The sequence below is a fragment of the Bombus terrestris genome, unplaced genomic scaffold (assembly GCF_910591885.1).
Source record: "Bombus terrestris unplaced genomic scaffold, iyBomTerr1.2, whole genome shotgun sequence".
NCBI classification, from domain to species: domain Eukaryota; kingdom Metazoa; phylum Arthropoda; class Insecta; order Hymenoptera; family Apidae; genus Bombus; species Bombus terrestris.
This window is the reverse complement of record NW_025963552.1, coordinates 5,679,567-5,691,780: the sequence shown is the minus strand read 5'-3', so window position 1 is coordinate 5,691,780 and position 12,214 is coordinate 5,679,567. Positions and strand designations below refer to the sequence as shown.

General features: G+C 36.5%; 1 pseudogene; it reads right to left on the bottom strand.

Moving 5' to 3' along the window:
* Positions 1 to 588: 588 nt before the first annotated feature.
* Positions 589 to 2,951, bottom strand: LOC110120243 (annotated as a pseudogene).
* Positions 2,952 to 12,214: the final 9,263 nt, after the last annotated feature.

The window sequence follows — 12,214 nt, the reverse complement described above, 5'->3', positions numbered from 1 at the left end:
CAATGTATCGACGAGCGCATAGTTGTCACGAGTTCGAGAAACGTCGATTTCGGACCGTTATTTCATCCACACAAAGAAGGTGGCATACGTGATCACAGGCGCGAAAGGTGGTGTGGCCCGAGCGTAGTGGGGGTCGTCTCCTCGAGAAAACAAAGAAATGATCGAAGGACAATCAGTCTCTTTTGAAGATTCGAACAGTATACGCCGTGAGGTAAAATGAATAAAGTCGCTATGTCTAACGAACATATCGAGAGACATCACAAAGTCGAATCAACTTCTGTAACGCATTAACATTATTTATCACCAAATAATTTGTGACACTTCATTGTTATTAAATTCTTACTAAATATACAAGTTATATCAACCTGTTAATACAGTGTTAAATTCATTAAACTACCTCTGTTATCTTAACCGAAACGGCGGAACGACGAATTCGCGGCGTCGATTATACGAATCGTAGCGAGAATTTACGCCTCTCGCTGACGCATTTTCCTCGTGACCGCGTCTGTCCGCGAACAGTCGTGACAACATGCAAGGTGTGACAAGTACTCTTGCTCTAAGGCACAATATGAAATCAGCAACATTCAGTTTAACAAATTATACCTTTTATTCGTTTTCCATCATGGAATAACGTGATGATATCTTCCATATTGCACTAGACGTGCGTTGTAATCTACTCCTATCTATATTTTGAAACATAGTGTTAAATCTGATGTGCACTTTCTGTTATCAAAGAATTTATAGACTGCTTTCTCCGGAATGTATCGTTGCATTGCAAGTTGATTTTCACGTATGTGCGCTAAAATTGATAAAAATTCGAGTATTCTATGCATTCTAATGTTTATTAACCCATTAAGTAAAACAATACTTACATTGTGCCCAATGTGGAATTGTATGCTTTGGTCTGGATTTATCACCTGATTCATCGCCGTCAGGTACACTATCCAAAACGTAAGTGGTTGGACCTTGCTGTTTGGAGCCATATTTTGTCTAAAATATTGAATGAATAATAGTTTGTGCTTTTATAACAGAAGAATACTTTGATATTGTTTGTAATGTTACCTGTGATGTAATCATATGATGCTTAGTTTTCATTACTTCATCTGCAGCTTGTCGTTGAGCTCTTAATTCGGTTTCTTTTTGTCTTTCAGCTTTCTGTTCTCGACGTCTTTGTTCAGCTAATATTCGCCCCGCTTCATCTTCTTTTCGTAAACGTTGTAAACGCTGCTTTTCTTTTTTCATCGACATCCTTATTCCTTTTTGCTAATAAAATTTTTTTGGCTTTTGCAGCGACTTTCGTGCTAATTTATGAACAATCGCTTTCTCTGCAATGTTTGCATTTTCCGAAGCTTCTGTTTGTGCAGCAGCTTTACTGTTTTCTTCTCGTGTTTTTGTTCGACTTAATCTAGTTGGTGCATCAATATCGACAGCAAGTTTTGGAGTGTTCATGCCTGCCTGTTCGAATGCCTCGATTCTTTTTTTTTTACAGATACCTTGGCATATGGATCGAATAAGGCATTCGATTTACACGTGTCTCTTATTTCCTGGAATCCTGTAATTGTATTCTTTTCCTTCGAAGATGGTTTTATTGCAGTATTAAGTATTGCATCTTCCCTCGATGTCATAGATCTGTTCTGCCGCTTTTTAATTTCTTGTTTCTTAATATTTGCTTTAGACTTTTTTAGTTCAGGGGATGACTCATCTTCTGTGAGTATCATCATCATCAAACTCTTTGTTTGTCGTCGCTTCTTTTAGCTGCTGCATCTTCTGCCAAGTTATTGACGACCGTGATGTAAATTTAGGTTCATTATTTTTTCCTACACTACTAGCCAAGCTTTTATTAATTACTACTGTTTCGTATAATTTTATTGGTGATAAAGGTTCTAACATTACGGTAGCGTTGATCATCTTCTGCTTATAAGTAAAATTGATTGCCATCGTGGAATTCATAAGAGGAATAAATTTCTCAAGTGCATCCTCGCACATTGAAAGTTCTTCAATATCATTTTCTGTTGGTGTAATTACTGTATCATCAATAATATTAGAATTTTTATCCTCCGTGCATTTACTCTGTGAAAAAGTTCTCTTTATATTGCTATTTCTTGTTGTCATTGAAGACTTTAATGGTTCAATCTTTTCTAGCTGTATTGCATTTTCTTTTATAGAAAGATGATCCTGTGAAAGTATCTGTGAAGTACCTGCGATCCCCCTTGAAATTGTTTCGCTTAAAACACTCTTTTCTGTTTTACTACGTTTTGTAGGGCCTTGTGTGTTTTTTTCATCTGAACTACTTCTAACACTTTCCTTTTTTTTTAGATCGGCTTCCACGTTTCCTCTAAAAATTTAGGATATATTTAACAATGTTATAGTGGTATTTATATACTATTATATGATTAGATTTCAACATATTAATTAATATATATTAAGTATTATTAGGTACTATATATAAAGGTTAGTATTGATTAGTAACATAAGATTTGGGGTAAAATTAAAAGTATTAAATTTCATCACAATATGATACACACATTTACATTACTGTCATTGTCAAGAGTTAATGGCCTTCGTAATTTTGCAACAAATGACATTGACTGTTGCTTTTTAATATTAATTGCAGCTTTCCTTGAAGCCTCTCTTTCTGTTTGGTCGATTATTGTTTCTACCACATCCCCAGTTTTTATATCTTTATTTTCTGTTTTATCATGTATTGCAGTAGAATCTGATACTGTATTATCAATATTGATAATATCATTTTCTGGGTTAGTCTCTATACGGTGATAATCTTTTTTCTTCAAAACTTTTGGCGTCTTTTTAATTGAAGGGCCAGAGACTGATTGTGGTATTTCAGTAATTAAACTATGTAAATAATCCACAGTATCTTCAAACTGGTCGTTAAAAAATTTTTTAACATCCAAGCAATAATTATGTATTTTCGATATATCTTTGGTAGTCATTGTTTTAATCTCATTCTTTGATCCATTAGCCAAATTTAAAATCTACAAATAAATTCTTTATAAGGTATTTAATATATACATTAAACTATACTTTCTAATAATACATACCATAATTTAATATTATGGTTGAAATTATGACATATATAACGATTAATACAAACACATTGCGTTTACTTCTATTAACTTAAAAGCATATGTAAATTATTTTTCAACAAAAAATATTTATATGAAACAATAATAAAATAATGAAGTAACATTAAGAATAGAATCTAGTTTAATTACACATACATACACCTTTAGCAATTCCGTTCTTATCAATTTTATTAAATTTACAGTGAAGCTTACATTTACACTAATGTCAATGAATATTAAGGTATATGTTTATTATTACACTAAATAAAAATGAAAGTACTGTCATGAGAAATACAATATACCTTAATGGAAATAAAATAAGTAAATAGCGAAGTATTTATTAATATAATTATATAGTATTATATTATATTATTATTATATTTATTATTATTTACTTACCTTTTACGTTTGCTTAGAACTACAAAATTGTAAATACAAACTTTTATAACAGAGATAAAACAAGTCATAGAAATTAGTGTCCTTCAATGACAAAATGCGTTAAAGGAAGGGAAACGATAATCTTCGTTTCGTGTCACAAGCGAAACTGTGCCAGTTTTGGTCCTTGAAAGTACATGTAGCGGCACATGAGCTAGAGGACAATTCAAATCATGTTGTTGTTTTTTGCTCTGGCGTATGAATATTGTTAGAACATACATAATGCAAGAACAAATAGACTCTGGGCAAAACAACGTCGCCGCTACGTGCAACCGTCGAACGAAGACGAATTTGAATTTTCCAACTCTGCCCTGAATAGTTTATACTATACCAGTTTAAACGGACGCAATCGTAAAGAGTTCAGTTATCGATCAGTATCTACGAATATCTACCGAGTATCTAGAAACATATATAATATGTTTTGAAATCAGTAATAAAGTTGTCGGTAATCGGTAATAATATGTTTAATGAATTTTTTGTAGAAAGTTTTATTTATTATTAATGAAGCTGACTAAATTCCATTTCTAAATCATTTTGTCAATTTCATTATTCATTATCACATGAAAGCATGTCTTTTGTAATTCGTACTATAATTATATTTCCATATATGAATAAAAGCTTCGCTAAAACTTTCTTATAGAAACGCATACATTTCTCTTAATTGTGCTTATATTCCTAAAAGTAAACTTTTGGAAAAAATAGCAACTTATTTAATATGTAAAATTTAAAATTTTATTGTTAGCATGAATGAAGGAGGTATTCCCGTCTAAAAGCATGAATTTCGAGCTGCTTTTGAAGCTGCATACAAACGAAACAAAAAATATTTTTACTATCCATTGTTTTATTATTTATTTATTGATATTTTAAGGTTACTTAAAAAATTAATCGAAAAAAGCTCAAAATTCATAAAGTTATGAGCTGGTAAAGTAGGGGGTCCAAAAAAACAGGGTGTCCTGGTGTGCATGGTTTCAACCCTTCTGGTCATCTGAAACAAGAAAGCCGAACGGATTCTTAATTAGTATAAATGCCGCTATGGCATGAACCTTGAAAGAGTCAAACAAAATGTTTTCACAAAGTGGCAGCCGTTCGAAAAAAATTTTGTCAGCATGCTTTTTTAACAAATAGTAAAATTAAAAATTTTGATCTGAGCGTGGTTGAGGCGATAGAGGAATGTATAAAGAACATTGGCACCAAATTTCAAATAAATCGGTTCATTAGAACTTGAGATATTGTGCACGCCAACTCAAAAAAGTAGTTTCGAGAAAAACGCGTTTAAAGTTTTGAGACAAGTTTACTTGGACAGCGTCTACCGTCTACTGTTCATTTGTTCCGGTCGAACCGGAGCAGATGCTGCGTCACAAAAATAGCTGTAACTCATGAAATAATTGATATTTTGAAAAATCCTTTTCAGGGCATATTCTTGAATGTCTAAGCATTGGAAATATGAAAAAATAATTTTGGATTTTTTCGAATTTGTACACTAGAATACCCTCTTAAATAGCTTTCAGTAAAATACAAATATCTAACAAAATCAACGCCACTAAAAAATTTGTCGAAAAGAACGTGATATCCCTTATTCAAACAATTACTTTCTTTTAATAAATTTACCACGACATCACATCCAAGCCCGAACTTTCTTTTGTCGCTATCAGTTTCTGGTTTTGGGCCTTTGTAGCAATGAAACGTCAAACAATACCTTGGAACTGCATCGCGCAGCATGCACAATTTTATACCTCAGCGATGATGTTTCTTATTTCGCAAGTATCGGATTACGCTAGAATGCCACAGCGTCCCAACTAACGATTCATCAATTGATGATTCTTTATGCGGTGTACAATGTAATTTGAAGACTCTGTTAGCGTGTCTAACAATTGACTCAAATTTTGCACAGATTGTTTTTCTCGTGACCCGGTGGAAAATATAAAGAATTCTCAATCAGGCGAAAATATTTTAAAATTTGTTTAAATCTTTTTCTTGGAGACATTTATCGGAAGCATGGTATATTCCGTGAATTTTCGGTTCGATACGAACATATATTGCATTTTTTGTAATACCCATTTCTAGTAGCATTGCTGTTGTCACGTAGGAGACACAAGAAATCACGAAAAAGACAGATCATCGGTGATCTCTTCGCGTCGCAGTTCGAACATTTCACGAATAAGCTGAATATATTGAACTTTACATATGGTAATAGAATTTATTATGCGAATCTAACAGAGTGACGGTTCAGAGTGTTACAACAAAAAGGTGTCGGACGCTGATTTGGGAGGATTTTTATACCGAGGTTAACTAGTGTCCAATTTTCAATTTTAGATGATTGTGATTCTCCAGACAAAAGTCCTAAATATTCCGCGTAATAGTATTAGGTTGTCCGAAAAGTTTCTTTCGTTTTATAAGGAAATAATAGGTGCAATGTTTTTCGTTTCTGTTAGGACCGTTCGCGGAGAGACGCGGTCGCGAGGAAAACGCGTCAGCCAGAGGCGTAAATTCTTACTACGATTCCAATAATCGACGCCGCGAATTAATCGGTCCCCTGTTTCGATTAAGATAACAGAGGTGATTAGAATGAGTTTAACACTGAATTAACAGGGTTAATATAAACTTGTATATCTAACAATATTTAATATTATGATGAGCACGTCACAAATTATTTAATGACAAATACAATTAGTCTGATACAGGAATTCGACCCGACGCGAAGAAACAATACGAGACAATTGATAATCGCAAAAAATAAATGAATCACGCGAAATCACATTTTAGCGCCACGAGGGTCACCGTTTACCTCTGCGAGATAAATTCATTAAAAACATGATTATACACCGTAACTTATATATTATATTAATATAAAGTTTATCATTGCACCGTGGACAATCCCTGTGAAACTAGCATGGCTTTCGACGTGTTAATAATCTATGATCGTATATATAAAAAGGAAAGAAATAAATACATTTTTAGTACTACACAAGGTAGCACACTATGTCTTGTATCATTCTCTCATACACGTACAAATAAATTAGCATGTGTTTTAAAGACGAAAGAAGTTACATTTCTTGGTATGCAGAACTGCCATGATAACAGACAAAGCCAAGCTTTGTCTGGAAAATTGTAGCTCTATATTTTCTATTTATTGTTTGCATGGGAAATCATTTTCTTTCGGCTTCTATCACAATTTTTGGAACAGATATTGAACCACGATTTTTCCCGATTAAAATTTAAACTACTTATTACAATAGTATCTTTTGCAACTAGAATTGTTAGTGCGTGTATAAACTAAACGTGGAAATATTATGGAAATACAAGGAACAGCAGGAGTCGGAAGAAGTGTAGCAAGAATCTACAAGTCGTAAACAGTCATCATCATCGTTAACACGAAAGGAGTCTCAGGTCGTACTCGTTCGTAGTTGTCATATCAAATACTCAATCTCGCATCACACTGAAGTTGTTGGATTAGTCAAAATATATAGTAGCCTGTTAATAACAGCGTTATATTCAATCAACTACCTTTATTATGCCAAAAGAAATAAGGGATCGAACGATTCGTGGCGTCGATTAGTCTAATCGTAACGGAAATTTATGACTCCCGTTGGCGCGCTTTTTCGAGATCGCGTTTCCCCGCGAACGTGCGAAGGTTCAATATGTGTATAAGAAAGTGGATAAAAATATAAATCAATAAATATTAGGTCGTTCGGAAAGTTGTTTTCGCGTTCGCCGCTCGAAATATTATCTCGTTCTGCTTAAGTAATCACTCTACCGTCAATCGTGTGGTCACTTGTTATCCTCTGCTAAGGCAAGAGAACAGTTCTCGACGTTAGTAGAAAGTGTATCGACTGTATTTTGCGTTGTGAAACATAGAAGAGCCAAAGGTGCATTTTCGTCACGTTATGTTTCAAGGCCTTAAAGAAGACAGTACGCTTAAAACCTCTGCAAAGGAAATTTGTTACGTTTATGGTATTCGGTCTATAACTGTTCAAACAGTCCAGAGTTGGTTTAGGAGGTTTAGAGCCGGAAACTTTTATTTGAAAGATGAAGGTCACAGCGAACGTCCATCCATCACTGATACTGACCTTATCAATGCCTACCTCAATGAAAACCAAAGGTCTAGTGTTCGTGAGATAGCAGAAGCTTTAAATATTCCGCGAACAACGAGCATCATGAGCATTTAACAAAGCTTGGGTACGTTCATCGCTACGAAGTGTGGGTCCTCATCAACTGACGGAGAGCAATCTTCTAAATCGTATCTCGACATGCGATTTGCTAAATCAGCGCAACAAAAGAGAGCCATTTTTTAAAAAGTTAGTTACTGTGGATGAAAATTGGATTCTCTACGACAACGCTGCGCACAAGCGATTTTGCTCGAGTCGAGATAAGTGTCCTCCAACGGTAGCAAGACCTGGATTTCACCCGAAGAAGGTGCTGCTTTCAATTTGGTGGGACTGTAAGGGTACTGTAAGAGGACTGCTCCACTACGAATTACTTCCGGAAGGGTAAGCGATCAACAGTGAAAAATATTGCACTCAACTCGAAAAACTTAAAGACGCCATTATCACAAAACGTCGTGAAAAGGTGAACAGACGCGACGTCGTGTTCCACCACGATAACGAGAGGCCACACGTTTCTTTAGCAGTGCGAACGAAACTTTTGGAGTTTGATTGGGATATTTACCACATCCTCCATACTCTCCAGACTTTGCACTATCGAACTATTATTTGTTCCTCTCTCTAAAGAATTTTCTTCGCAATAGAGAATTCAAATCAGCAAACGAAGTAAAAATGTCCTCGAAGAATATTTTAAAAGTAGGCCAAGAGAATTTTGGAAAGATGGCATTGTGAGACTCCCGGAGAGATGGTAAAAGGTGGTAGAAGAGAAAGGATCATACATTATTTAAGAAAAGTACACTGAAGGAAATATGTCTTATACTTACCTCCTATTTAAAAAACGAAAAGAACTTTCCGGATAACCGGACAAATAAGTTTTATTATTATATATCTTTATTTTTATGACCGTCGTTTCTAGGATTTTAAAACTCGTCATTTTGTAACGTAGGATTACTTTGAAGTTCAGCGGATTATTTATAAGGATTGCTGTCCCTCGATCTTGTGTCGTGTTCCGTCTGTCTTGTCTTACAAGTGAGTAGTTTTTGAAATGTATTTTGTGTATTTTGTTTAGTTTTGTTTCTGAGTTAACTACGATATCGGGGATTTCTTTATTTAGTAGAGTTAGCACACTGTATCTTTTTTGGTTAGAAATCGGAGAGTTGACATTTATTGAATTTATTTTCAGATATTTTAAGCTTAAATGATTCGTTCTGTGACGGCACTCGACAACAAATATCGCCACTCGACGCTACCTAAGCAACGGATACGGTAGCGCAGTTGATAGAGTCCTAGGTTTCGAACGTTTAACAGCAGAGTGGCGCAGTGGAAGCGTGCTGGGCCCATAACCCAGAAATCCGTGGATCGAAATCACGCTCTGCTAAGAACTGCAATGTGGAGAATGATAGTACTAACTTTTGTCAACGCCCGTTGGCTGTGATGGATACACTCGTTCCCGTGAGATCACGAAAGTTAAGCATCACAGGTTGCGGGGCGGTCTGGGATGGGTGCCGCTCCGTAACGGCGTTGACATATTGGGATGCGGCGGCCAGGGCTCACTTCTACCGAGGACTAGGGAGGACTCCGGAGGGAGAGACACGTCGCTACAACCACCAGTTTGAGGTGGCCGTGGTAGTGCGTTATGCGTAATATATATATTGGACGGGCGTGATAGTTGTAGTAGTTGGGCCTCGTCCAGTGTAATTGTCACTAGGGGATGTAGATGTTGCCGCCGGGATACTGCTGATTTTTCCTTCTTTTTTGGTGCGTGGAAGTAAAATCGGACTCCGGTCGTCGAGATTCGAACCCGGGTCCCGAACGTTCGCAACCTCAGACGTTAACCACTGCGCTGCCGTCGTCCGACCAGGCAAGGACCGTCGGGAGGCATCTGGCGAGGAGGATCGACGTCGGTGGCGGGGCGGTTTAGGGTTGGTAACCGCTCCGCGACAGCGAGACCACACGCTGCCGCAACCGCTGCAGCAAATACCAGAGACCGACAGGGCCAAATCTGAAACAGGAGGACAGATGGCGCTGGGGAGAATGGCCACTCCTAGCTCCAAAATATATAAGTTATGAGAAACACCTAGGATTGACTCTGCAAGGAGAAAGCGTGAGGTGTGCAACGGAAAGCCAATTCGATAGAAGTACCTGGGGCACACCTGACACACGCATCAGCAGGCCATCGTGGGGTTTTAGTCGGTAAGAGTCCGACACTACCCAAGCTGCTTGCAGCTGGGTGTCCATGAGGATTTCCCCACGTAAAAAAAAAAAGGTTTCGAACGTTCGGAACCCGGATTCGAATCCCGGCGACCGGAGGAAAAATCACCAGAACCCCATTTTTCTTTCTTTTTTATGATTTCGGTATCCACCAATACATTTTTGCGTTTTCTTCTGTGTTTGTCTTTTGTGTCATTTTGCGGAAGAAACATATTTTAACGAGAACGAGTGTATTCTGCACGGTATGAGTATTAGCTATAGCAGTTGCTTCGGCTACTTGAAGAAAATGTTTAAGAACTCGGAAATTAAGCTATAAGTAAATGTATGATAATGATCGAGCCTGTAGGCAACCCACTTTCTCCTGGTCTTGATTTTTCAACAAGCCGGGGGTCATTTTGATATTCTGCATAATGGGGAACTGTGAGCTTATACGTGTCTTCATTTTATGCCCTCGTTATCAGTGATTTGCTGTTTGTTTAGTTTGTGATAAGCAGGACATGTGTAATACTAATTGCTAGTTCATTGTAGTTATTGAAATTCGTGTCTGGTGAATACAGAATTGTTTTCATAATTTTTATAAATAAAGCATTCAATCACACGAAATTTTTGAAATGAACTGACAGGAGATCTGTGCTTAGATCAACTATATGCGAGTGAGTTGGTATGTCGTGATAGGTGCGGAAGGAATACTCCGATGTTCAACAAAAAGTTTATTACTATTAACAATCAACGAGTCAGCAATTTATACGATTCATACTTATGATTAACCATCGAGAGTTTACAATCGCGTATCTCGGCTTGTGTTTCATAGCTTCGCTATGATAGTGAACCTTTCGCACTTCGAGGCTTGAGGCAGAATGACTCTTCGTTCGAAAACCAAACAGATTCTTTTCTTAGTTGCCCTTCGATATCCCTACTACACAAGCGTTTATTAGATGTACCGCGGCGGTTGCCGCGCGTGCATTCTTCCAAACATTCGGCGGAAGAATCATAGGGATATCGATGGCACATTAGGCACGTCGGCCTTACGCTTTGAAGATATAGCGCTTTGTGTCGCGAAGCCGTTGGAAAGTTCCGTGCTCGTGTGCCGTCACACGAGTCTCACAAATATTCTCTACAAACCACTACTAGCAGAAGAAGAACTTTGCAAAAAGCCTAATGTTATACGGAGCTACAATAAAGCGAAAAAGGAGTCGATTTTCCCGATCAAATGGCGGCTTATTATAACTCCTTGAGGAAAACAATAGACTGGTATAGAAAGATGTCAATAGAATTTACATGCGGTACAATGTTGGTAAACGTCTGGCGCCTACATACAAAATTTGGCGCAGATACTAAATTTGGTATCTTGGAATTTCGTGAAAAGATAATTGACGATTTGTTAACTGAAAAAAATATTTAACATCATTCCTATCGAGTCAAAAAAACATATCTTCGATAAATATAACCACAATAAAACGATGTAAAGAATATTACCGTTTCCAAAGCAAGAAAATAGAGAGTGGAAATGCTATAAAGTCAACAATTTACTTTATGTAAAATATAGCAAACATGTTAACTTTTACTATCCAGATTGTAAGAAAAAAAGCTACACTTCGTTCCTCATACTTTGAAAAAATTCATAGTTTGTTATTTGAATAATACTTGCAATTTTAAATTATTTGCATTGAATAAGCTGCATATTTTCCGTACAATTGAAATTATTTAAATATTTTTATAAGTAAACACTACATGTCGTTATTCAGTCTTTTTCGATAACCTTTGGAGTTTTATTTCAGTTTTGGTTAAATTACATTTTTATAAATTAAAACTGGAAAGGTAAATGGCATGAATCACCGGTGAGCCTACACTGTCAGGTAGAAGTAAAGATAGTGGCTAACCGATGGATCACGTTGGTTAGAATGTGTTAGAGCAATGTAAAACTCAACATTTTTAACAAGTTTTTCCCATAAATATAGTCAATGCGGTGGTTTGCCCTAGTTTCCGAGATCTTCGTAAAAAATTGTCAGAACCACTGCAGCACATGGATCAGTATTGGTTGGCAAAATCCAACTCAAATTTTTATTATCCCTTATCTTCTGTTTCTAGTATATAGCGATCGAAATTACAAGATTGATTACTAATGGACGTATGTGTCGTTGGATTTACAGAGTCGAACCGTCGAAAAATCAGGTCCTCTATAGTCAAAGAAGAGCGTTCGTGCGGTAAAAGTAGCCGAACTTGCGGTTACTCGTAGGTGAGAGAAGGATAAAATGATTCAGAAGCATTAACCGTATTCACACATAGTTGAAGATTTTTAGTCGATCGGCAAAAACAGATGAGCTCCTGTATGGGTAAGTCTGTGCTCTAAAGCCTAGATCAAGGTAATGTAAAAACTACCTAGGT